The sequence below is a fragment of the Petaurus breviceps genome, unplaced genomic scaffold (assembly GCF_028583685.1).
Source record: "Petaurus breviceps papuanus isolate PSGF00001 unplaced genomic scaffold, PetGlider_PUasm1.0 139, whole genome shotgun sequence".
NCBI classification, from domain to species: domain Eukaryota; kingdom Metazoa; phylum Chordata; class Mammalia; order Diprotodontia; family Petauridae; genus Petaurus; species Petaurus breviceps.
The window spans coordinates 5486490-5512301 of record NW_027185697.1 but is presented as its reverse complement, the minus strand read 5'-3'; the positions used below and the strand labels follow the sequence as shown (position 1 = coordinate 5512301).

The 25812-nt window shown below is 36.8% G+C and overlaps 1 long non-coding RNA gene and 1 pseudogene across 1 annotated transcript in view; one reads left to right on the top strand and one right to left on the bottom strand.

The window, feature by feature from the left end:
- LOC138146003 (uncharacterized) overlaps positions 1 to 25812 on the bottom strand; it is a 104112-nt gene that overhangs the window by 52130 nt on the left and 26170 nt on the right. The gene's annotated exons all lie outside the window — the stretch shown is intronic.
- LOC138145463 (serine/threonine-protein phosphatase 2A activator-like) lies at positions 8486 to 22078 on the top strand (annotated as a pseudogene).

Sequence of the window (25812 nt, the reverse complement as noted above, 5' to 3'; positions counted from 1 at the left end):
TCATAAAAAAGAGGAAAGGACATAAATTTATAGAAAAAATGTATAGCAGCTCGTTTTATGGAGGCCAAGAATTAGAACTTGAGAGGATGGCCATCTTGTTGGGAATAACTAAACAAATTGTGGTACATGAATGTGATGGAATACTATTGTTCTATAATAAATGATGAGAACACAGACTTCAGAAAAATCTGGAAAGACTTAAAGGTACTGATTTTGAATGAAGTAAGTAGAAACAGAATATTGCACACAGTAACAGTCATATTGTGTGATGCCTATCTTTCATACACTTGGCTTTTCTCAGCAATGTAATGTAATGATCTAGGACAAAATGTTATTCAAATCCAGAGAAATAACTATGGAGTCTGAATGTAGATCAAAGCATATCATTTTCTCTCTCGCTTTTTTCTTGATTGAATTTCCCATTGGTTCTAATTCTCTTTACAATATGGCTAATGTGGAAATATGTATAATATTATTGTGCATTTATGACTTAGATTGCATGTCGTCTTGGGGAGGGGGAAAGGAAGGAGGGGGAGAAAAGGTTAAACTTAAAATCTTATGTAAATGAATGTTGAAAACTTTAAAAAAAATAATCAGATGTGTTGACCTGAGAAATTGTTTCAATCCATGTTTGGGTTGATCTGTCACAATAGAATTCATTGTGAGATGTTATTTTAAAGTTGTTTTAATCAGAATTTGGATGAGGTCAGGTAAGTCCCCGCTTTTACTTCACCTTCTTGGCTCTGCCCCCCTGAGCTCCAACTAAAAAAAAAAGAGAGGGGTAACATAAGATGTAGAAGTATAGAGGGAGTATATTCCAGGCATACAGGATTGCTATTGTAAAGGCACACAGCTGAAATGGAAGTCTACACTTAGAATAGTAAGAAGTCTAGTTTGACTGACCCAGGAAATGAACAGAATGAAAACCCAGAATAGAAGTGGACAAAATGTTGTAACAAATTATTTTGAGATTGAGGAAAAGCATATTTTGGGGAATAAACCTGTTTGAAATGAATTATTCCTTTATTTCTGTGCCATAACTTATTCATTCTCTTTTTGTTCCTGCATTGGTAGAGAGGGTTTCTGGTTATAACAGAATATGACTGCTTCCTTCAGGAATCAAGAATATTTCAATTATCCTTAATTCTTGATGTTCCCATTTCTTATAGAGATTTGAAAGGCTCTGTACTTACTTTATTTCATCGGAACCTCATTGCAACTTTGTGAGATAAATGCTGAAACTGTTAGTAACTTGATTTTACAGGTTTGAAAAAAATGTCACTATCATAGAGTGTAAGTGAAGTATCTATGGGGTTAATTGGGGGGGGCTTCAGATAAGCTCTCTTTTTCTGCTGTAAATTTTTATTTTTTTAAAATTTTTATAAATTTATGGGAAAAAACAAGCATTTCCATAATATAGTAAGATAAAAAAAATTATGATTGTAATGAAACGACAAATTTGCTATGTATAACTTTCTATTCCTTTCAAATACACAAAAAGATATCATGAAAATTTCCCTCCTCTCTCCTTTATTTCCTCTCCCCACCCCAATTATGGCTACCATTAGACACAAATAAGTGTGTGTATTGTGTGCTTGGTTGTAAAATTATTCTATATATACTTCTATTTATTCTTTCTCTGGATATAGATAGTGTGTGTGTGTGTGTGTGTGTGTGTGTATATATATATATACATATATATATATATATCCTCTATGTTTAATTCTGGTATTTATAATGATCAAAATGACTCATTGCCTCATAGTCATTCTTTTTTTTTTCTTTTTGGAGGGCAATTGGGGTTAAGTGACTTGTCCAAGATCACATGGCTAGGTTTTTTTTTTTTTGGTGGTGTTATGTGTCTCAGGCCAGATCCAAACCCAAGTCCTCCTGACTCCAGGGCCAGTGCTCTATTCACTGCACCACCTAGCCGCCCCCAAAGTCATTCTTAAATCAATATTGTTGTTACCATATACAATGTTCTCTTGATTCTGCTCATTTCATTCTTCATTACTTTGAGCAATTCTTTTGGCGATCTTTTTTTTTTTTTTTAATAAGCAATCGGGGTTAAGTAACTTGCTTAAGTTTACATGGCCAGTTATTTATGGGTGTGGTGCTGAGTATCTGAGCCCGGATTTGATCCAGGTCATTCCGACACTGGAGCCGGTGCTCTTACTCGCTGAGCCACCTGGCCGCCCTGTGATCTTTTTCTAAGATCATTGAGTTCTTCATTTCATATAGCACAGCATTATTCCATATAATCATATACTTCAACTTGTTCAGTCATTCCCCAATTGGTGGGCATCCCTGCAATTTCCAGATCTCCCGCACCACCAAGAAAACAGCTATAAATATTTTAGAATTATTAAGTCCTTTTCCTTTTTCTCTAATCACCTCTTGAAACATATCTAGTACTGTTATTGCTAGATCAAAGATAGTTTAGTAACTCTTTGGATATAATTATGAAATTCTTTCTAAAATGGTGGGATCATTTCCCAATTCCACCAATAATGAATGCTTCCCGATTTCCCCACATATCCTTCAACATTTGTCACTTTCCCCTTCGATCATCTTCCACCTATTCTTCCTGAATTCAAGACTAGTATTCTATTCACTTCTACATTTCTTTTCTTAGACCTTTCAAAGTAGTTTGATCGATGAGGACATGTTAAGGACCTATATTGTCCTAATCACAGTGCTAGTTCCCAGATATACAATAGGCAAAAAGTATCAGTCTCTAACCTTAAGGAGACTACATTCTAATGTGACTGTGGGGAGAAAGACAATAGAGTCTCAGTTAAAGAAATGCAAAATGAAGGGGTGGAGTGCAAAGCCAAGACAGCAGAGAGATGCCAGGAAGTTGCCTGAGCTCTGCCCAGTTTCCCTCAGAAACAACATGAAATCAAGACTCTAAATAGATTCTGGAGTGACAGAACCTACAAAAAGATTCAGTAAAACAATTTTCCAGCTTGATATAACTTAGAGGAATTCAAGAAAGGTCTATCTCATTTGGTTAATTGGGAGCACAGTCCAGTGCAAATGCTGTCTCTTCAAGCCAGAGGAACACTCTTAAGCATGGCACAGATCACCAATGCCCCTCAATCTTGGCTCAGCAGACCAGTGTCAGAGTAGGCAGATGTAAGACTTACAGCCCCAGCAAAGAAGGAAAGACTATCACAAACTAATGCTGAGTAGAGTGATCAGAACCAGGAGAATATTGCACACAGTAACTGCAACATAGTCCTATATTCACTTGTAATACTTAACTCTTCTCAGCAATGCAAGGAACCAAGACAATTCCAAGGGATGGAAAACGTTAACCACAAAGAAAGTAGTATGGAAAATGAATGCAGTTCTAAGCATAATATTTTCGCTTTTTGGTTTATTTGTTTTGTTTTGTTTCTTGTGGTCTTTCCCTTTTGTTCTGAGTCTCCTTTCACAACATAGCTAACATGTAAAAATGTTTAACATGATTATATATGTATAAGCTATATCATATGGCTCACTGTCTTAGGGTGAACAAAGTGAGGGAGGGAAACTATGTAGCTCAAAATCTTACAAAGATGAATTTTTACATCTAATTGAAATAATAAAACACTATTAAGTTTTAAAAGAAGAAGACAATATTAGACTGTTAGGAGTTTGTATGATATTCCTGTGTTATCTTAGGTGTGTATGTGAGAATCTGTAGTAAGATTCTGAGCTATCCTAGAGGCTGAAAACAGAGCACAACAAAGAGGAAGTTTCTGTGAGAATAACGTGTCTTACTGATTTCTACCAAAATTACTTCTGCTTTTTATTGACTAAATTCCATGTCTTCTGCTTTGTAACAGGTACACAGTAATGGACATATATTACAACTATAATAGTCCTATTGAAACCATGGTTTTGGATTTTGTAGTTCAGATGGTGAACAGGTTAGGGGGAAAAAATCATAAGAGTCAGAGGCAGAAACCACCCACATGGTGGTTAAGCAGGACTGTGCCACTGCAGATGACTAAGAGTATTCCACTACATTAATGCCTTAGGAGTTCTCTCACTTTTCACCAGAACTCCTTACATTTTTTTTCTTTACACAATTATTCTTTAATCTTAAGTTCATATTGACATCTTTTGCTTTTGTGTTGTCTATGTTTCCCAGCATATTTTTCTTATTTATAAGTGGAAAAAAAGTCTTCAAAAGAAAAGCATCAACCAAATTTAATTTTCAATGAAAGTATACCCTCCCCCCCAAAAATATGTAAATGGGATGTATACCTATTTATTGGGGAAAAGGATGGTCATTATAATTTTAAACCATTCAATTTCCATTTTTAAAATTCATTATAAGCAATAGCTATAAAGAATAAGTAAAGCAAAACAATCATATATCCTGGGATTAAAAAAAATAAATTCAAAATACATTTGAAACAATTTCACAGGTGGGGGAGGAGGATGAGAGTATTAACAAGTGGGGGAAAGAAAATAAGGAAATGTGTCATGTAGGATAAAATCGTAGAACTTAATATTAAATCTGTATAAAGATTTCAGGATGCAGAACCCATGAGACAGGACCCCTGAGAATGCTATGCCTCAACATATAGGAGGCCATGTAAAGAAATACATTATTTTGAAATCCTCAATTACAAGACTAGTTTCCCTGAGAGTTATCAGCCCCTGACAAGTTTCTATATCTACAGAGTCTTGACATCTCTGACTATATCCTCATATACATCTCTTCTCCATCGAAAGTGTGCTGAAATACAGTCTCTGACCATCATTAATAGAGTTTCCAAATCCACTGATGATTATGGAGACAGGAAGAACAGTTTGGAATCCTTCTTGTGGCACTTATTAGTTCTTTTACCATAGGTAAATCATGTAATCTCAATAAACCTCAGTTTTGCATCAATGAAATGGAGGTGATGATGCTTATATTGTTTATTTTACTGGAGTATTATGGAGTATTATGAATCCTCAATATCATAATATAAGTAAAGCGCTTTATCAACCTGAAAGCACTATTTAAGTCAATCAACACACATGTATTATAGTTCTACCATGGGTAAGGTACTGTACTTATCTTTAGTAATGCAGAGACAATAATCAAACATTCTCTGCCCACAAGGAGCTTAAATTCTACTAGGACAAACATCATGTAGAATGTATGCACATGTAAATACATACTAAATATATACCATATAAATACAGGAAAGTTTTAGGAGTTCTATATCAGCTAAAGAATCAGGAAAGGTTCCATATTGTTTGATGCTTGAGCTGAGTTTAGAGATTCTAAGAGGTAGTGGCAATGAGAGAATTTATTTCAGACATGAAGGTGGTTATCTGTATAAAGTCATGAAGACCCAAGGTGGGATGCTGTTTACAGAATATCCAAAAAGAAAAGAGGAAACTAGAATTGGTGGTGGTGGAAAGGACAACTGAAGTATAATTGTGAAAGTTTTTTTTTTGTCTGGCATAGAGAAGAATTTCTATTTTATCTTTGCTTTGAACCTATCGTGTGCATTTGCCCTTATTGAGCAGAGGAGTGACATGGTTATATCTATGTTTTCAGAATATAAATGTGGCAACTAGCATGTGTATGAGGATAGATTTAAACTTAAATCTTCCTTACTCCAGGCCCAGTGTTCTATTTAGTATATCATCTATCTACAAGATATATTATAAAGTAAGAGTTTGCTAACTTTAGTCACTGATTGGATATAATAGAGTAAGGAGTCACTGATATCTGTGAGGTTACATATCTGATTGAATGGAAGGATGAAGATATCTTTGATAGAAAAAAGGAAGTTCTCAAAATTGGCAGGTCTTGTAATTTCATTGGTTTGCTCTGCTGCTTAGCCAATTAGTTGACAGTCATGATGGTGGTAGTGATGATGATGATGATGATGATGATGATGATGATGATGATGATGATAATTGTGATCATATGAAAAATAAATAATATTTGGCACTCACCATTCCCCCTTAGGTCAGTAACTTTTTCCCCATTTCCCAAATGAAGAAACTGAGAATCATATTATTAATGTGATCACGCAATTACTTTAACTTTTCTTTGCATCTTGAATACTTAGTACAATTCCTATCCTGTAGTAGTGACTGATTATTTTTAATTGACTCACCATCCAAGTAGAATGAGTGAATGAATTAATATATGAATCCATGACATAGCATTTACTGTGTTTACTATATAAACAGGAGAATGCTTAGCATAGGATAAAGATTGAAATCCAAGTGGTGTTCCACATGAGTGGTGCACCTGGAATTAAATCTCTCACTCCTCTGAGGATAGACAGCCATCCAGTTATTTCAAGGGAATAACCTATACCAGTTGGTCAGTCTCTAAAGATACAAATAAAGGCAAAAAAAGTCAAACTCTGCTCTTTATACCTGACATGGAAAGGCAATATGAAAACAACTATAGATAACCATTATTTACAGGATAAATTTGAAGAAACTAATAGAGTGAAGGTGGTTAGCATTTAAAGGGGATAGGGAAAGACTCCCTCCATAAGATGTGATTTTTCTCTAAGAACTGAATGAAACAAGGAAGTGGACATGAAAAGAGAGAATATTGCAAGGTGGTGGTGAAGAGATGAACTATCGAATGTGAGTATTGCAAGGAAGCCAGTGTCACCAGATAACAGTATGTGTATGTAGGGAAAGGGGAGGATTAAGAATATATAACCTGGGATGGTTGGAGAGAGATGAACAGTTTTGCCAAAACCTCTGTGTTTAGGGGAACTATGAATTGATCAGGCAATTGTAAAAAAAATCAAAGATTATTTTGCTTCAGTGAGTTTAGACTATGTAACATAATTCATAGTGGATTCAGTCATCGTGATTTTGTGATGATTAAAAGGAGTAAGGTCCGATAGATTGGGGTATACATTATGTACATGGTGGAGATGACAAATAAAAGGATAATTTGGATCAATTGTATCCGTAAAGAAAAAGAATTTGTTTTTGTTTTGTTTTTCCCTTCAGTTGTTCTCAATAGAATTAAGTACTTCTCTTCCTTCTGACCTATCACTACCATTCCCACTTTTCTTCTTCCTCTCTTTCCTATAGCAGTTGAGTGACCAAGGAGTTTTGCTTTAACAGTGATGTCAGTGTCTCTTGCCTTTTGAGAAACTAAATGAATCAGCTGGAGGAATTGGAGGTGTTAAGAGTGTGAACCTGTGGGCAGTGTGAAAGGGTGTGTGTGAAGAGAGCTACATTGTCTAAATACGGTCTAAACTAGGCCAGCACCTGAAACTCTCTACATGGCCAGTTATGTGAGCCAGAAGATTCTGCACACACCTTTAGCTCCCACTCAGTGGTATGTTTGTCTACAAAGCTGTGGGAGTGAGGTTTTATAAAGGAACCAGCATCTGTTTTGGAAAAAAAGAGAGGGAGATGAAAGAGAGAAAGACAATTTTCCTGGTCCCTGAAGACCTGGGCTTTCAGCTCAGTCACTGCCTTCCACCTCCTCCCTTTCTGATTACCCTGGAGAAAGGTTTTTTCATTTTTTTTTTCTTGGAGGGAGCCAATCTGGTATGTGGGCTGAGGTGGCATCATATAACATATAGCAGGAAGGCTGGCCTCCAGCATGGCTCATGGGTTTAAGAAAATGAGAAATATTATCAGTGTTTAGTTCCAAACCCATGCCATTATAGGCAGTCCTTTGATGTTTTCTGTAAGATTGAGGTATGCCTCTTTCAGCTATTTGATCTATGGGATTCTGGACTCTTGATTGTGCAGTGAATTTGGGGAAGGAGATATTGGATCTGTCCTCTCTACTCCCTGCTAGCACCAGTTTTCTCCATCCAATTGCATGAATAAATCAAAAGATACAACCAGCATGCATGCAGAAACTCTTGACCAGAATAGTCATAAGTCTTATACCCAATTTGTACTCCTGCCTGTGGCTATTTGTAATTATGCCTCATTTACATTAACTGAGTGTGTGAAATTAGCCACATTTCCTTGCAGTGGAATATTTGCTTTTGGATTGTTCCTCCAGATTTCCAAACATTGAATTCATTTCAATGCCACATAATGTTTGTCTGTATCTAGTGCCTATTATGAGAACTCAGGAGAAATAAAAGACTCAGGGAAAATCACCTTTGCCTTCAAGGATCTCCCCAAATATAAATGTTTTCCCCTGAAGTTGTTTTGAATTCTTACATTTCATGAACATCTAAACATGGTTGAGTATTCCTCTCATCACCCCCCTTGTTATCTGCCCCGAGAAGGTATGGTCTCAGTTTTGAAGCAAGGGCAGTTATTCTTTGTATCACAGTGGGTAGCATAATGCCTAGCATGTAACAGGCACCTAATGAAAGAATTTGAGCAAGAATTGACCCAGTAAATGATTTAACCAAATATTTCCCACACTTTTCAAGATGAGGGACTAGGGTCCAGAAAGGAGAGGTAATATGCTTGAAGTCACATAGCATCTATAAGTAAATCCAGGAGCAAAAAAAATGTTTCCCTATTCGTATCCATGGCAGTATGTAATCCTCCATGTTATTTTCTGTTGTTTTTGAAGTTGTAGTCATAACTATTTTCAAATTCTAACTCTTTTATGTACCTCTTTTTTATATTTTATTTTTAATTAATTAACTTTTTTTCCATTTTGAATTTCAAATTCTCACCGTTCCTCTACCCTTCCCCCACCTATTGGCAAGGCAAGAAATACAATACATGGTATAGATATGAAATCACATAAAACATGTTTCCGTATTAGCCATGCTTACAAAAAAAAGAAAATTAAAAAGTAGCAAAAGTATAATTCAATTTGCACTAAGAATTCATCAGTTTTGCTCTCAAAGTAGATGGAAATTTTAAATATGAATCCTTCTTAATTGTGCTGTATTATTGCCAAGAATATGGTAGCCAAGTGTCTTACATTTGCTTCTTACAATATTTTTATTACTATGTGTGATTTTCTGCTTTTGCTCCCTTCATTTTGCATCAATTTATATAGGTCTTCTCAGTTTTTTTGTTTTCTGAGATAATCCCCCTCATCATTTCTTATATCATGTGATCCAAAACAATAATATACCAAATCTTGTTCAGCCATTCACCAACTGATGATCATCCCCTTAATTTCCACTTCTTTGCCACAACAAAACAAGCTATTATAAATATTTGTGAAATATAGGTCTTTTTCCTTTATCTTTGGTCACATTAGAATACAGAACTGCTAGTGGCATTTATGGGTGAAAGGGTATTTAGATTTCAATGTTTGTTTGTTTTGTATTGTTGTGTTGTGATTTTCCTTTTTTTTTCATAAAGCAATTGGGATTAAGTAACTGGCTCAAGGTCACATGGCCAGGTGTTTCTGGGTGTGTGCTAAGTGCCTGAGACCAGATTTGATACCCAGGTCATCCCGACACTGGGGCCGGTGCTCTTATTCGATGTGCTACCTGGCCCCCTGCCTCTTTTTAATTTTTTTTAATTTGTCATTCATTTCCACAAGATTTAGAGTTACAAATTTTATCTCCATTTTCCCCTACCCAACACCCCTAAATAGCGATCCCACTGAATATCCCCTCCCCCAATTTGCATATTCTCATATCTTCCCTGATCCTCCCTCTGACTTGCCAGTAGGGCATGGTGGATCTCTATGCCCCAGTGTCTGTATATCTTATTTACCAGTTACATGTATAATAATAATAATAATAATAATAATAATAATAATAATAATAATAATAATAATAATAATAATGCCTATTATTATTATTATTATATTTAAACGTTTGATTTTAAAGCTTTGAATTCCAGATACTTTGCCTTCCTCCCTCTCACACACCCTTACTGGGAAAATAAGCAATTCAATATAGGTTGTACATGTGTAGCTATGCAAAACATTTACATAGTGGATATATGGTGAAAGACTGACTGTATTTCCTTCCATCCTATCTGAGGACCCATATTTTCTATTCTCTACTGTGATCCTGTCCCTTTACAAAAGTGGGTGTTTTGAACTTCCCTCTCCCCCAGCCTGCCCTCCCTTCCAACATCCCCCCTCACATCTCCTTCCCCCCTATTCTTCCATAAGGTGATACCCTATTTAGTGTGTAAGTCCTTCCCTCCCTAAGCCAAATTCAATGAGAATCAGGTTGACTCATTCCCTTTTGGCTTCCTGTTTTTCCCCACCATTGTAACAATTTTCCCTTGCCTCTTCTATATAAGATAATTTACCACATTCTGTCTCTCCACATCAACTCTCATTATATTCCTCTCTCCGCTCTTAATTTCAACTAAGTATCATCCCTTCCTATTAAATTGGTCCTGTGTCCTCTATGTATACTTATGCACGTATATACATGCACTCACATGTGTATTCCCATGATCATATACACTCCCATGTAGATATATATGTATAAGTATGCATACACACATATATGTGTGTCTTTATAGAACAGAATAGAAATATATATTATATATTTCCATATATAGAATAGAAATATCTCTATAGAATAAAAATGTGTTTATATATGTATATATATATATATGTTTATATATGTATATATAAAAACATTTCTATTCCTTTCAACTCTGCTCATACTGAGAAATGGTTCATAAGTTACATTTATTGTTTTTCCATGTAGGAAAGCAAATAATTAATTTTGATAAGTTCCTTATGATTTCTTTTCCCTGTTTACCTTCTCAAGCTTCTCATGCTTCTTGTAACTGAATGCCAAATATTTTACTTAAGTCTAGTTATTTTTTCATCAAGAATGCTTAAATTCCTCTATTCCACTGAATGACCATATTTTCCACTGAAACATGATACTCAGTTTTGCTGGGTAGGTAATTCTTGGTTTTAATCACAGTTTCTTTGACCTCCAGAATATCATATTCCAATCCCTTTGATCCCTCAGTGTAGAAGCTGCCAAATCCTGTGTTATCCTGATTGTGTTTCCACAACATTTAAATTGTTTCTTCCTGGTTTCTTGCAATATTTTCTCCTTGATCTGGGAATCCCAGAACCTGGCTATAATATCCCTAAGGTTTTTCTTTTTGGGATCATTTTTAGGAGGTGATTGGTGTATTCTTTCAACCTCTATTTTGCCCTCTGGTTCTAAAATCTCAGGTCAATTTTCCTTGAGAATTTCTTGAAGGAGGATTTCTAGGTTCTTTTTTTGATCATCGCTTTCAGATAGTCCAATGATTTTTAAAATTATTTCTCCTGCATCTATTTTCCAGGACAGTGGTTTTTCCAATGATATATTTCACATTGCTTTTATTTTCTCGTATGTTTGGATCTGTTTAATAGTATCTTGATTTCTCATAAAGTCACTAGCTTCCATTTGCTCCAATCCAATTCTCAAGGAATGATTTTCTTCATTTAGCTTTTGAGATTCTTTTTCCATCTGGAAAATTTAGCTTTTAAGGCATTTTTTCTCCTCATTGGCTTTTTTAACCTATTTTTCCATTTGAATTAGTCTATTTTTTCTTTTAAGCAATTGGGGTTAGGTAACTTGCTAAAGGTTATATGGCCAGTTATTTCTGGGTATGGTGCTAAGTGTCTGAGCCTGGATTCGATCCCAGGTCATCCCGACTCTGGGGCCGGTGGTCTTACTTGCTGTACTACCTGGCACCAGTTAGTCTGTTTTTTAAGTTGTATTTTCTTCAGTAAGGTTGCTGACTATCATTTCATACTGCTCTTGCATCTTCTCATTTCTCTTCTCAATTTTTCCTCCACTTCTCTTGTTTGGATTTTAAAATCCTTTTCAAGCTCTTCTATGGCCTGTATTCAGCTCATATTGTTTTTTTCGTGGAAACTTTTGGTGTGAGAGTTCTGACTTTGTTTTCTTCCTCCTGTTCCATGCTTTGATCCTTTTTGTACCCAAAATAGGAGTCTAACGTCAGATTACTCTGCTTTCTTTGCCCCCTTTACTTGTTCTTGTTGCCACTCAATTGCTTGACTTTTGAGCTTTTTTCACAGGAAATCTTCTACAACAAATTGGAGCTTTGTCACAAATTGCTGGGGTTTTTGCAGCTGCTGGAGCTATTAGTTGGTGCCCTCTTTGAAGCCTCCACAAGCTCTGGTAAACTGGTCCTACACCCCAGGCCCTCCACCCTAGACTGCCATCCAGATCCAAGTAGGCTAAAGCAAGAGTGATTACCCCTCAGACTGGTCACTAGGTCCCCCTAAAATGTGCAAGCCAAAAGCTCTGAACCAGCCACATGGAGGTGGCTTCATGGCCACTGAACCTCAGTTGCTTCTCCCTCCAGGTGGTAAGGGCTGGACCTAACTCTGGAACTCCCAGTTCACAAAGTCCTCACTGCACTGACATCTCACTTTGTCCTTAGCATCTATGGGTTGATAATTCTGGAAACTGACACAGCTCTGACACAGCTGCTGGTAATCTGAAGTCCCTCCAGCCAGGACTGCTTGTGGCCACCCTGAGGCTAAAACCTCTGGCTCACATGGGGCTGGGCTTGGCTCCTAGAAAGCTGCACTGGCCCCTTCCTGCTGGACTGCCAGACTGTCTTCAGCAGGAAGTTAGCTTTTCTCTGTCATTTTGTGTGTTCTGTAGCTCGAAAATTTGTGTTGAGTAATTTTTTACATAAATTGGAGGAGGTGGGAGTGAGAGCTGCAAAGAAATTATTTTTCTATTCTGCCATCTTGACTCTGAACCCCTTGGCTATTCAGATTTCAATAGCCCTTTGGGCAGAGTTCCAAGTTGTTCTCTGGCATGATTTGACCACTTTTCAACTCAACAACACTTACACATTACCTGTATCATTTGCCCTTTTTGAGAAGTGTGAGGTGGTACCTTGGAGTTGTTTTAGTTTGTATTTCTCTAATCCATAGTGATTTTGAACATTTTTTTCACAGGACTACAGATACCTTTTATTTCTTCAACCAAAAGCTACCTGTTCACATATCCTGACCATTTATCAACCAGAGAATGGCTAATTTTTTTTAATTTGAATCCGTTTCATAAATATTTAAGAGATGAGGACTTTATCAAAAAATTTCATTGCAATTTTTTATATTACTTCATTTTCTATTGTACCTTTTAGCAAAATGTAGTTTCCTTCATTATCTGTTTTAATTATGTAAGTTTTTTTAATTTCTTTTGTCTGAGATCATGACTGATACATGTGCCCTTTATTTTATACTTCAACTGAAGCATAATAAATTCTGCCTTGATGCTAGCTGGACCCGTATGCCCTCTTGAGGGAAATTGTATCAAGGAAGAGCAGAAGGGAGTCCAGAGACAGATCGTAAGGGGGCATCCATTATTAGCAGTTAGGAAGTAGAAAAAGATCTAGGGAGGGAGATGAGAATAGGTGGATGGGTAGGGAAAAACAACAACAGAAGAGAGGAGTGTAATGAGAACCTCAAGAGAAAGCACTATCAAGGTGAAAAGAGTCCTCACCTGTTTCAAAGCTTTCAGAGAGGTCAAGAAGGATACAATTTACAAAAAGCCTTAGATTGGGCAATGGAGGCATCATTAACAACTTTGGAAAGAATAGTTTCTGGAGGGAAGTTGAAAGCACCCACTTTTGAAAAGGGACAGGATCAAAGTAGAGAATAGAAGAAGTGGGAGGTGGGATAGAATGGAAGAAAATATAGGCAGTGTTTTACAATATATCCACTATGGACATGTTTTGCATAGTTACACATGTTCAACCTACATTGAATTGCTTATCTTCTCAGTTAGGATGGGTGACAAGGGAGGAAGTGAATGAATCTGGAATACAAAGCAATAAAATGAAATGTTTATATATATATATATGTTATTATTAATATCATTTTACATGTAACTGGGAAATAAGATATACAGACACTGGGGCATAGAGATCTACCATGCCCTACTGGAAAATCGGAAGGGGTTTGGGAGAAGATATGAGAGAGAGGAGATTGGAGGAAGGGATATCTAGTGGGATCGCTATTTTGAAGTGTTGGGAAGGGGAAAAATGTTTAACTCAAAATATTGCAGAAATGAATGATGTAAACTAGAAGTTATTAAAGCATTTGATAAATAAAAAAAGAATAGTTTCAATATAATGAAGTCACAAGCCAGACTTCAAGGAATTGAAAAAAAAATCATTTGAAAGTAAGTTGAGGTACTTTTTCTCAGTTCTTGTCACCCCCCCTCCCCCCGCGAAAAGAACCTTTTACTACACTTTGAATTTTGTTGAAATCATGCTTCTTACAGGTTTGGCTTGAACTACATTTTGGATATTTGACTTTCCCCCCATTAGCAAGTAGCCCCTTAAACTATTCTCATTGTCATTGAAATGTATTCCTTAAAATGTAATTGTTTTTGCATTTTTCTTTTTAGTAATATCCATTCTTCACACACACACACACATATAGTATCCCCAAATATGATAAACCAATCTGTTTATCAGCACTTGGTTTGGAATTAAACTATAAACCATATTATCAAATCAATGCCATGCATATAGAATACACACACACACACACACACACACACACACTTGGGGATACTATTTTAGGGCTTTCAAACAAGAACAGGATGAACAAATATTGAGGTGCAATGGAGGGTTTTCTTGGTGAAAATACCAGTTTGACTAAATCTCTGTAGTCCCTTCTGAATCATTGACTTTGGAATTTGGAGGGCACAATGAAATGCAACTATAAAACAGTGTAACTTGTTTGCAAATGAGCCCTGTTGCTAACTTATTGTCATATCTTAGAATCCTAAAAAGAAAAAAAAAGACATTAAGATTCCAAAATTCAGTTCAAGATGTGAGTTTTTCATTGGAAGAAAATGAAGTATCCTACAAGGGAAAAATTCTATCAGTTTAACTGATATCTTGGTTTAACTGGAAAGAAGCGTTGGTGAAAAGGAGGAATGTGATGTAATTGGAAGAAGGGCAGGGAATAAGTGTTTCTATAACACCTACTAAACTATGTGCCAGGCATTGTGAAAAAAGGCTTTACAAATATAATCTCATTTGATGTGAGCTGTATGTAGTTGGTCATGCAGGGTCATGTAAATATAATAGATGTTTCTGAATTTTTGCTTCCTCCATTTTGGGATAGAGAGCTTATTTTCTGTCTCTCTGCTAATAGGCACAGAGAAAGGGAATTCCAGGGGAGGAAAGCATGTTACTTTGATAGATGAAGCAGTGAACAGGAGGGAAGTTTGCCTTGCCAGAAACTTTGTAACCTGAAGTTAGAACTTTCTTATCATTAAATTGATCCACTGATGCTTGTTTTGATTAAAGACACAGCTTCACTCATAACAACAGCTGCACTCCAAGATATAACTCAAACAGGCATAATGAATGCCTATCTTTTAATTTTTTTATGAAAAGGCTCCATAATATATAATTAAGATGTTTTTTGCATGTTCCACTGATGAACCATCTGCAGGTATGACATTTAGCATCTGTACTTAAAAGTAGCCACCTGTTACATTCTCGTGAGCTTGGCAAGGAATCATTTCAGAGAAATGGTATTGAGAATGCTTTGGAGTCAGAGTTGTTCACAATTTGTCATATTCTTGACATTTATTATTCCATTGTAGACAATTCTTTGAGGGGTTTGAAGTGGCTTCCTTTGGAAAGTAGAATGTAATGGCATGGCTTTCAAGCCAGAGTGCTTTTCTATGAAGTAGACATTTGTTTTCAGTGCTATGATCCTCAACTTGTCTGTACTCCCCATCCCCCACCTCAGTCATCATGATTCTGCACTTAGTTACCTCTGGCCTTCCTTTGTAATCATTAACATAACAGACTCCCAGGGAACTCCTTTGCGCTTATGTGAAATGGCTGATAAGTATTGGGACTGGGCCTCTGATTTCTTCTCTATAGGGAACTCCTACATAAAGAGAGTTCCTCTACCTATGTAGGTCATTACCTTCTCCTCAAGTCTTGGAGAGTTGTTGAAAGGAATGTCTGTTTAAGTGACCTGTAAAGGGTCACAATTCAGGTAAAACATGTGGCACACGCACTTATTTTTGAGGCAAGATCAATGCTTACTCTATCACCCTAACTCGAAAATAATTGGCATTACCTTAAATGCTACCTTCTCTTCGATCAAAAGAACATTATGAGTTAAAAGCTAGAATGGATCCTGAAAATAATTCATATTGACATATAAAACCCTTCCTAGGCTAGTTCCAGCATGCATTTCAAGACCGATTGAGCATCATATCCTGCCATATACTGAGTAGGCCAACTTACGTTCTCCAAACTCAATATTCTTTCTTCTACCATGGAACCTTTGCATGGAACCTCTCTACTCATACACCAAGGAAAGTAGCCAATAATTCCTCACACTAAGGTATCTTAGAATTATTAGCTTGCATCAAGCCTCAGGACATGTATTATGTTTTACAGGTAGGATTTTTGTAATCACCCCAAACCCAATCTTAATGTTCTGTCCCTTTGTGAAAGTTCATGTATATCTTCAGCTATTTACAGTGTGTACTCTAACCCTACCCACAAAAAAAACAAGCACAACAATGAAGTGTAAGTTCCCTAAAAAATAGTTCTTCTTAATCATGACTTGGTGTCTCAAAGATAATTGTTCTATATAATATCAAAGGTCTTTTCCTTCTCTAAATCTATAAAGACACTGTGATCATATAAATACTTGCTGGTTGATTAAAAATTTTCAGTTCCTTCACTAATTATGTTAAAGGATGATTTATGGCTCTTTACCATCTTGGTTACTCTTCCTCCTAATGATCTTCTCTTTCAATATATTTTCTAACATGTGACACCAAAATTTGAACAATAAATTTTCTCTGTTCAGGGCAAAGTACAGTTGACTTCACATTTCTCTAGTTTAAAATTCTATGACTCAATGCATTCAAAATTCCTGTCACATTTCTTGGCTGTCTGATTAAACTGTTGACTTTTTTAAGCTTTCAGATCTTTTTGATCTGACAAACTATTCTCTATTCACACCTCCTTCCCCCAACTATAAATTAGTCATTGAACCAGATAGTTATAGAATATTGAATAAACAATATTATCAACATTTCTTTGAGAAAGACACTGTGTTTTGAGAGCACAGACATATTTTGCCTAGGAGGGTTAAGGAATTCATTCATTATTCCCCACGATTCCAGGAAAATTAGGTGACACAGTGAATAAAGTCCTGTGTCTGGAGTAAGGAAGACTTATTTCTTGAGTTCAAATCTACCCTAAGACAGTTAACTATATAATGTTGGGCAAGTAACCTAACCCTGCTTGCTTCAGTTTCTTATCTATAAAAGGAATTGGAGAACACAATGGCAAACCACTCCAGTGTCTTTGCCAAGAAAGTCCCCAAATGGATCATGAAATGTTGTATATAACTGAAATAACTGCACAACAACTGATTTCATGATGATCATATAAACTTCCTGACATAGTCTGATACCTAAAGAAAGAGAATATAAGACACCTAAGTTTGAACTTGGTAAAGGGAATAAAAGGCTTATGGAATAATAAGGTAAATTTTTGGGTAAAGGAAAAAAAATATTCAGTTCAATAACCTCAATGTAGAGATGAGGAAACTGAGGCCAAAAGGTTGTGACATGCTCAGAGCTATGCCAGGAGATTTAACACATTAAAGTATCATGCTTTTAGATCCAGAAGACATTGCTGGCCATCTAATTCAAACCCATTCAGACTTTGAAATAAGGTACTCCTCCAAATTTACCATGTTTCCAATATACTCAAAATTTATTAGCAAAAAAAACAGAGACAAGTACATATAAATTATTTAAATGTAAATATGAAGTAAAATTTAGGAGAAAGGGCAGATGACTGGAGGGATCTGGAAAGGCTTAACGTAGGTGAATATAAAGTGTCTAGGAAAGAATTCTAGCCAGTTTTCTCAATGAATTTAGTTTTTGTTTGTTTCTGTGGATAAGAGATATGGCATGGTACCAATGGGGATGGACAAATTAAATGAGAAAAAGTCTAGTCCCTTTTACATATAGTAGCTCTCCAGATGATTAAATGGATCTATCATTTCCCCAATACACACAATTATCTCTTGTTTTAGCTAAACAAATCCCTATTTGCTTCAAGCAATCTTTACATGGTACCAACTTGACTATTACCTATCCTACTTTCCATCCTGTGAACACCTTCCTGTGAGTTAATGTCCTTCTTTAGCTGAATATACTAAAAACAGAAGTTATTTCTTGAAATATGATCAGGCAGTGAGGCTATCACCACTTTGCTGTAGGAAGGATTCCTTTCATTGAAATTAAAAATCTCTTGATAATGCTTTACCACATCAATCTGAGAACTCATTTTGAGCTTGTGGTAAACTAAAATCTCTAGATTTTTTTCAAAGAAGCATTATCTTAGGGGGTACAGTGAATAGAGGACCGGTTCTGGAGTCAGGAGGACCTGAGCTCAACTTCAGTCTCAGATACTTGATACGGACTACCTGTGTGACCTTAAGCCACTTTACCTTATTTTCCTCCCCTGCTCCCCTCCAAAAGAAAAGATACATTATCTAATCAAATCTTCATTATATGGTGCTTAAGACATTGACATTTTGAGTCAAGAAGTAAAAATTTACACTTATCCCTAATGGAAGTCTGATTATATTCAGCCCACTTCTCTTAACCTGGCATTACCATTTAGGATTCAGAGTGCTACATCTAGTATGCTACATTTTCCTCTTAAATTTGTGTTTTTCTGCAAATTTCTTATCTTGTCATCATGTCATTTATCCAAATAACTGGTGAAAACTCTTAAAAGGCACAGTGAGAAAATATAGCTCTCTTCTAGTGTTGAAAGTTACTCCACCAATGCAGATCATTAACTCACATGAAACCTACAAATTTAGTATTTGTCTGGGAGCTAAGAACTTAAATGCTTGCCTATAGCTGACCAGGCAGCATACATACTAGTGCAAGAGTTTAAATTCAATTGTTCTTAAGTTGGGAGTTAGCTCCCTCTCCATACAACTTCTCGAAGCTAGTTGCACTAAAAGGAATAGTTATTGCAAATAGTTGTCACAATGTGAATGTTTTCCATCATCCAGAAAGTTACCTACTCCATTGCCCAATCTCCATCATTTTTATTGCAAATCTACAAAGGCTTTGCAAGCCCAAATACAGTCACACACACAATAAATGGGGACTTTACAAACTTAACCCTTGGTCAAAGTCTTTCTAAGTCGCTGATTTATTTGCAAATGCTTAGAAGAAGGGAAATAACATACAGGTGCCAGAGATTCACAATGAGGTAAATAGTGTGTCACAGTGTATTAATGTAAGATTGAAATCATAAAAGAAAAGACTTCTTAGACTAAGAAGCTGTCCAAGATTTCAATAAGAGAGGAACATTCTTAGTGAGGATTGTCAGAATTTTTTTATTTAATTATTATTTTCAAAAGTGTGTTGGATTCAATTAATATTTGTGAATATCAGGGAATCCAGCTGCTTCAAGATAAAGCCTTTATTAATTTATGAACATTATTTTGTCTTTTAAAATTAAAAAAAAAGAAAAGACAAGTAAATATTTGGTAGTCATATTGATTTGATTTGCAAAATGCATTACATGTTATCACATTGGAATTTCATAAAAATCTAATGAAAAAAGTGGTATTATCAACCACATTTTCTGGATGAGGAGAATGTATATCAGAGAGTTTAAATAACTTGCTCAAGTCCCAAGAATAGAAATGCCTAAAGAGTAAGATGTAAAACTACCTTCTTGACTCCAAATATAGTACTTTAGCCACCATGCAGGTGGAAGAACCAAGGGCTCGAGAATCAAAGGATATAGGTTTAAATCCTGGCTGTGCCATTTACTAGCTTTATGAATTGAAGTTAGCCTCTTCAACTCTCTTGAATTCCAAGTCACCTTATATTACTTCCTCCTCCTCTTCTTCTTCCTACCTTTCTATTTCTCTCTTATATCTGAGTTCTTTGTGATTCTTAAGTTGTTTTCCATCACATCTGCCTCTTCATGATCCCTTTTTTCATTTTTTTTTGTCAGATATACTGGAATGATTTGATATTTTCTTCTCCAGCTCATTTTACAGATGAGAAAAGTGAGGCAAATGGTGCTAAGATATTTGTCCAGGGTCACATAGCTGGTAAGCTTCTGAGGCCCAATTTGAACTCAGGTCTTCCTGAGTATAGGCCCAGAACTCTATCCACTTCACCACATAGCTTAGTCTTCTATCTGAACTCCAGAAGATATTATGGACAAAGAAAACAAATTCAAATTTGACCATTGCCTATCTCACTTAGTTTTGCTTGCTTCCGAATCCAGTCTTCTTCTATGCCAGCAAGCAAAACTTCATTGATGAACTAGAAAAAGAACTGAATCCTGTGATACTTAATTTACATTTATATAAACATTTTGATTTACATTCTGATTCTTAATCCTGAAGAGCATCTTTCAGATAATTTTATTCAGAGCCTTCTTTTGCAAATAAACTGACTGTGTTCCAAGGAGGTTAAAATGTCCTACCTAAGATCACATACAGGTAATGGATTGGAGAACTTAAATGTGAACCCAGTCAGTCATACTGAAAATGCACTGTTCATTGAGTAACACCTTTGCTTGTGCTAGAATCCATTTTATGAAAGAGGAGATGGAAAAACATAGAGTTTATGGAGTCACACAGTTCATGACTGGCCGAGTTAAATAACGAACAGGGATCATCCTACTTTTAGTCAAATCCTCTTTCTAAGAAATCATGCTTCATTTCCAGGTTATGTATGCCAGGGAAGTGAATTGTGAGAACAATTTTTTGGCTGTGCTCTATTCAGTTGTCATTTTCTCCATGTCCAACTTTTTAAGAGTAGCTGGAGGAGGGACAGCTAGGTGGTGAAGTGAATAGAGCACTGGCCCTGGAGTCAGTAGGACCTGAGTTCAAATCCGGCCTCAGACACTTAACACTTACTAGCCATGTGACCTTGGGCAAGTCACTTAAACCCAGCTGCCCTCCAAAAAAGTGTGAGAGAGTAGCTGGAGGCATAGAGTATTATGCTCTGAGTCTGAAGATATTAGCTGGGTGGATACACTTCATAAACGCCCTGTATCAACATAGTAGGCATCTCAGGCTGGCTGATGCCCTGTCATGGTTTTTGGTTATAGCAAGTGGGTTCTGGTTCCTTTTCAATAAATTCTTCCCTCTCAGTCCAGGGAGGAGCCAGCAGGGGAGGTGAAGGTGAGATGTGACAGCAGCAGTCAAGTGGACGAAGTTCTATGGGAATAACATGGCAGAGAGTGGTGGGCAGCAGCCTTCAGATACTTTGGAGTAGAATCCTTCTGCTAATCCGAACTTCATGATTCCAAAGGAGATAAATACAGTTCCTGCCATTGGCAAGTGGAAACGGTAGAAGGCATATGCAGATTACAATGGTTTCATCCTCACCTTAAATGAAGGGAATAAGGGAAAGAAGTATCTGAATTCATCAACCAGCTTGTTGTTCTCTTCAACACATTAGGAAGATGTAGCAATGAAACACCTTGCATGGATCAGCCCTACGTATTTGGGAACATAGGCTTCTGTACTTGGTATGCTTAATTTGACCAAGAAGCAGAAAACCTAGTGACCTGTGCTGGTCCTTTACTAAAGGAATCAGTGGGAAACGCTAACTGAATTGATTTTATGGCACATGTCAGGAAGCAACCTTTGCCATTTTCCTCTTCTGTCTTTGCAAGGTTGGAGTCCTTAGGGTAAATGACCAAATGGCAATTGTCTTCAAAGTATTTATTCAGTACCTTGAGGTTAGGAGGAAACTTTGGAAAATCTACAGGATGGAGCCAGTTGGAAGCCAAGGAGTGTGGGGTCTAGATGAATTTCAGTTATTGCTTTTTGTCTAGGGCAGTTTTCACCTTATAGAACACCCACACCTGGAGCCTAGGCACTTTGTGGCTGAAAAGGGAGTGCATGAGAATCACGAGGACCACATGTTCCTGGAATGCTTCCTATTTATTTCTGAGATGAAGACCAGCCCCTTTGCTGAGCACGCCAACCATCTGTGGAATTTCAGTACCTTCCCAGTTCAAAGTGAACCAGGGCCTCTTCTGCATGTATAAAGCTGAGTGCCAGGAGAAGTTACCTGTGATCCAGCACTTTAAGTTTGGAAGCCGGCTGAAGATCCAGCCTGCCACATCACCATAGAAGAGGTGAAAGAACAACCACCACTGCCCTGGATATCACCAAATCCCTCATGCTACTCCTTCTACTTTTCCAGTACCACTTCCCTGCTGAACTTTTTGGTCCTTGAGGAAATTCTCCTGGATATGTGAACACCCACAGTGCAAGTGCTGAAATAGCCAAAACAGGAAGAATGACCAAATCATGGACAGTCTCCTTCCCTTCCCCCAGAGGCACAATCAGGTTATATCTCTGGGGAAGTAGGGTCCTTATGGTTACCTGCCCCCATCCTGCCTCTGTCCTCACCTAACCCAAATTCCCAGTCCCACTTCATGTGCTAAATTTGCTCTGTACCATCATATGTGTGGAGGATTGATAAGTTGTACTGTATCTGTAACTTTGTTCCTATTTCTTGTTGCCTTTCAGAGTACTGAATAGCATTTGCTCCTAGTGGGAGTAGGAGACCACCAACTGGTGCCTACCTCAGGGTACTCATAGGGCTAGAGAATGAGGGAGATCAGGAGGAAAGAGAAGCCTTGGCTGTTTCTTAGCTATTTTTTATGTTTCCTCCCTCCTTTTAAGCTCTTCTTTTATAAACCTGGTATTGATTTCAGGGGCACATTTTATATACTTGAATTCCTGAGCCCTGAGAAATGAACTTTGGGACAAAGAACAGTAAAAATACAAGATTAGAGGCAATGCCAATGTGTCCTGCATGTGGTGACAAAAGGACATTATAATCATACATAGTCTAGCTCTTTTTCTCTGTGGTGCTCAGGTCAGCAATCATCCCTGGGCATAGCCATATTGCTACATGTTTGTTTTGTTGTTGTTGTTGTTGCTGCTGTGATATTCTACGATAATCTATCCCCATTCTCAGCACTGATGGTTTTCCTCTAAGTGGGTACTAGACTTTTGGGAGGTGGGGACAAAATCCTCATTTGATTGTTGCATTAGTCCTCTTATATGAAAGCTTTCATTCAAAAATGGTGAGATACACTGGGGAAATTTGGGGCTAATCTAATGGAGATCTTGGCTCCTGAATTCTCACAGTTAAAGACAACTTTAAGGTTAGACTCACAATGTCCTACTACTTGAAGCACTGTGCTGACTACAGGTAGATCACAGTAAAAAAAGAGGAACTCGTTACCTCAACTCCCTTTATCCTCTGGAAAGCAATTGCACACCAGTGGGATTCTCGCACGTCTTAGGGAACAAGACAGAGAAGGTAACAACACCTGCCTTTGGTAAAGCTAGTTTTACACTATTAGAGCCATTTGAAGACTGAGGCAAAGTGACTTGCTTAAGGGCCATGTTAAGGTGCTCTAAATCTTGGATATTTGGGTTCAAGAATGGGGGTGGTGAACTGGGGTAGGAGTGATGCTATCAGCAATGACATTCCAAGTTTTCTTGAACTCAACATGGGTTGAGCTCTTCCAGAGCTGTTTCCAAGAGCTGGGATTTTGCATGAGGAGGAAGAAGCTCCTCCAACATGTTTCTTCCTCTCTTGATAACAGAATTATTTTTCTTTTCTCTTCAAAAAAAGTGTTATTTGGCCGCCTAGGCCACTTGCCTCATCTTCCTTCCCACAGCCCAGGTTTGGGTACCACTCCACTTGGGGTAAAACAACACACTGACAAGCATGGCACATTGGATTTCCTCTCGGGTCTGTGGTCCCACTGCCATGTGAGCTGGACTTGCAGTCTCAGGGTTTGAGTCTGGTGTGAATATACGAGTTATATAAAATAACCAAAGGGAGACCAAATATTTCCATCAGGGCCCCACACGAAGTTAGTCAGACTGTCACCTTGCTGGCCTCTCATGCAAGCGCCTGCCCACTATGTGCCAACACCACTCCATTTTGAGACTGCGTCACCCTAACTCCTTACTATTTCATTGCTGTTCTGATAAAAAAAAATGGTTTTGCACTTGGAAAAAAAAAGATATTAGCTGTATGATCATGGGCAAGTGACATAACTTATTTTTTGCATCAGTTTCTTTAACTGTAATTTCTGAATTATAGAAGCATCTACCTCACAGATTTGTGAGGATCAAATGATATAATATTTGTAAGAAGCTAAGGCACAATGCCTAACATAAAGGAGGCATCATGTAAATGCTTACTCATTTCTGTATCTCCATTCTTCAGTGAAAGTTTCATTTCTGTCTTTTAATTTCCAACATCTAGCAAAGTGTTTGGGCTACAGCAGGACTTTACCACATGTTTATTTAATTAGAATGATCTCTTGAGGGTCTTTCTGCCCTAAATGGACATATTATATTTGAGTATCCTCATGTATGACTGGAGCAGAATTTATATATAATAGAAGTTAAAGAAGTTCAGTAGACATTAGTAACTTGCTAATAACCACCACCACAATAAATGCGTCTGTACCAGCAATAATGACAACACTTTATTGTTGGCTTTGTGTCTCAAATACATTTATTACCACCATTCTGACTTTGGTAATTCATAGTAGCTCGGGGGCCAATTTTCCTCATCTGTAAAAAACAATTTTGAAATGCATGGCCTCAAAGTCCCTTTCCACCTTGACATACATGACATGTTATGATGTTAATGACCTAAAAAGGAGCAATACAGTTACAGCAAGAAAAAAAAAAAAGAGTATATTCAGAAGAACCAAAAAATCACAGAGGTGGCAGAGCCGTCCAAGATTCTCTTTTCCAACTCATAATCAATTGAAAAGAAATGATAAAGTACTCAATTTGTACAAAGTATAATGATTAATTCTGGAGATAGAACTAGAAAAGAAAACTATGTTTGGGGCAGCTAGGTGGTACAGTGAATAGAGCACTGGCCCTGGAGTCAGGAGGACCTGAGTTCAAATTTTGTCTCAGAAACTTAACACTTATTATCTTTATGACATTGGGCAAGTCACTTAACACCAATTGACCTGCCTTCCCCACCTCCATAAAGAAAAATAAAAACTATGCTTTTTGGAGAGCAATATGTACTATAAAGTATGTTAATATAGCTTAATATAAACTATATTAAGTAAACTAAATATAAATTACGTGAAAATGTTAGTGTATGGTTTATCTATCTTTTCCCAAATAGAATTTGATTAACAGAATGTCTAAATCTGCCCCTATCCCACACTGGTAACATCTATCTCTTAATATGTTCATATTCAATCATGCATTCTTTTCTGTATGAACCTATTTCTCAAATATTTAGGTCTACTTTCTTCTCACTTAATTCATTTTAGTAAATAATATTAATAGCTGACTTTTACATAGGGCTTTAGTTTTTGCAAAGCACTTGAAAAATAGTATTTCATAATTCTTACAACAATCTTGTATTATAAGAACTTTACTTTGCCATTTTATAAAGGAGGAAACTGAGGCTCAAAAGACTTGCCAATTATCACACAGCTAATATGTTTTAGGGAGAGAAAATCACTCCAATTCCTTCTTGGTTTCCAATCTAGTCTTCTATCCATGGTACTATAACATGAGGAAATTTTACTGGTTCTTTCTTTATTGTTTTAGGATCTTGTAGGCTTTCAAGGCCCCCTTCTGAAAATGATTTTCTTTAGGCACGATGAAAGCTAGAAATATGGATTTTATACACATACACACCTATGCATACATTTACATATATATACATATAGATGAACATACATATAGACAAAAATAAGTAGATACATCTGTCTATCTATCTATCATCTATGTATCTATGTATCTATGTATCTATCTATCTATCTATCTATCTATCTATCTATCTATCTATCTAT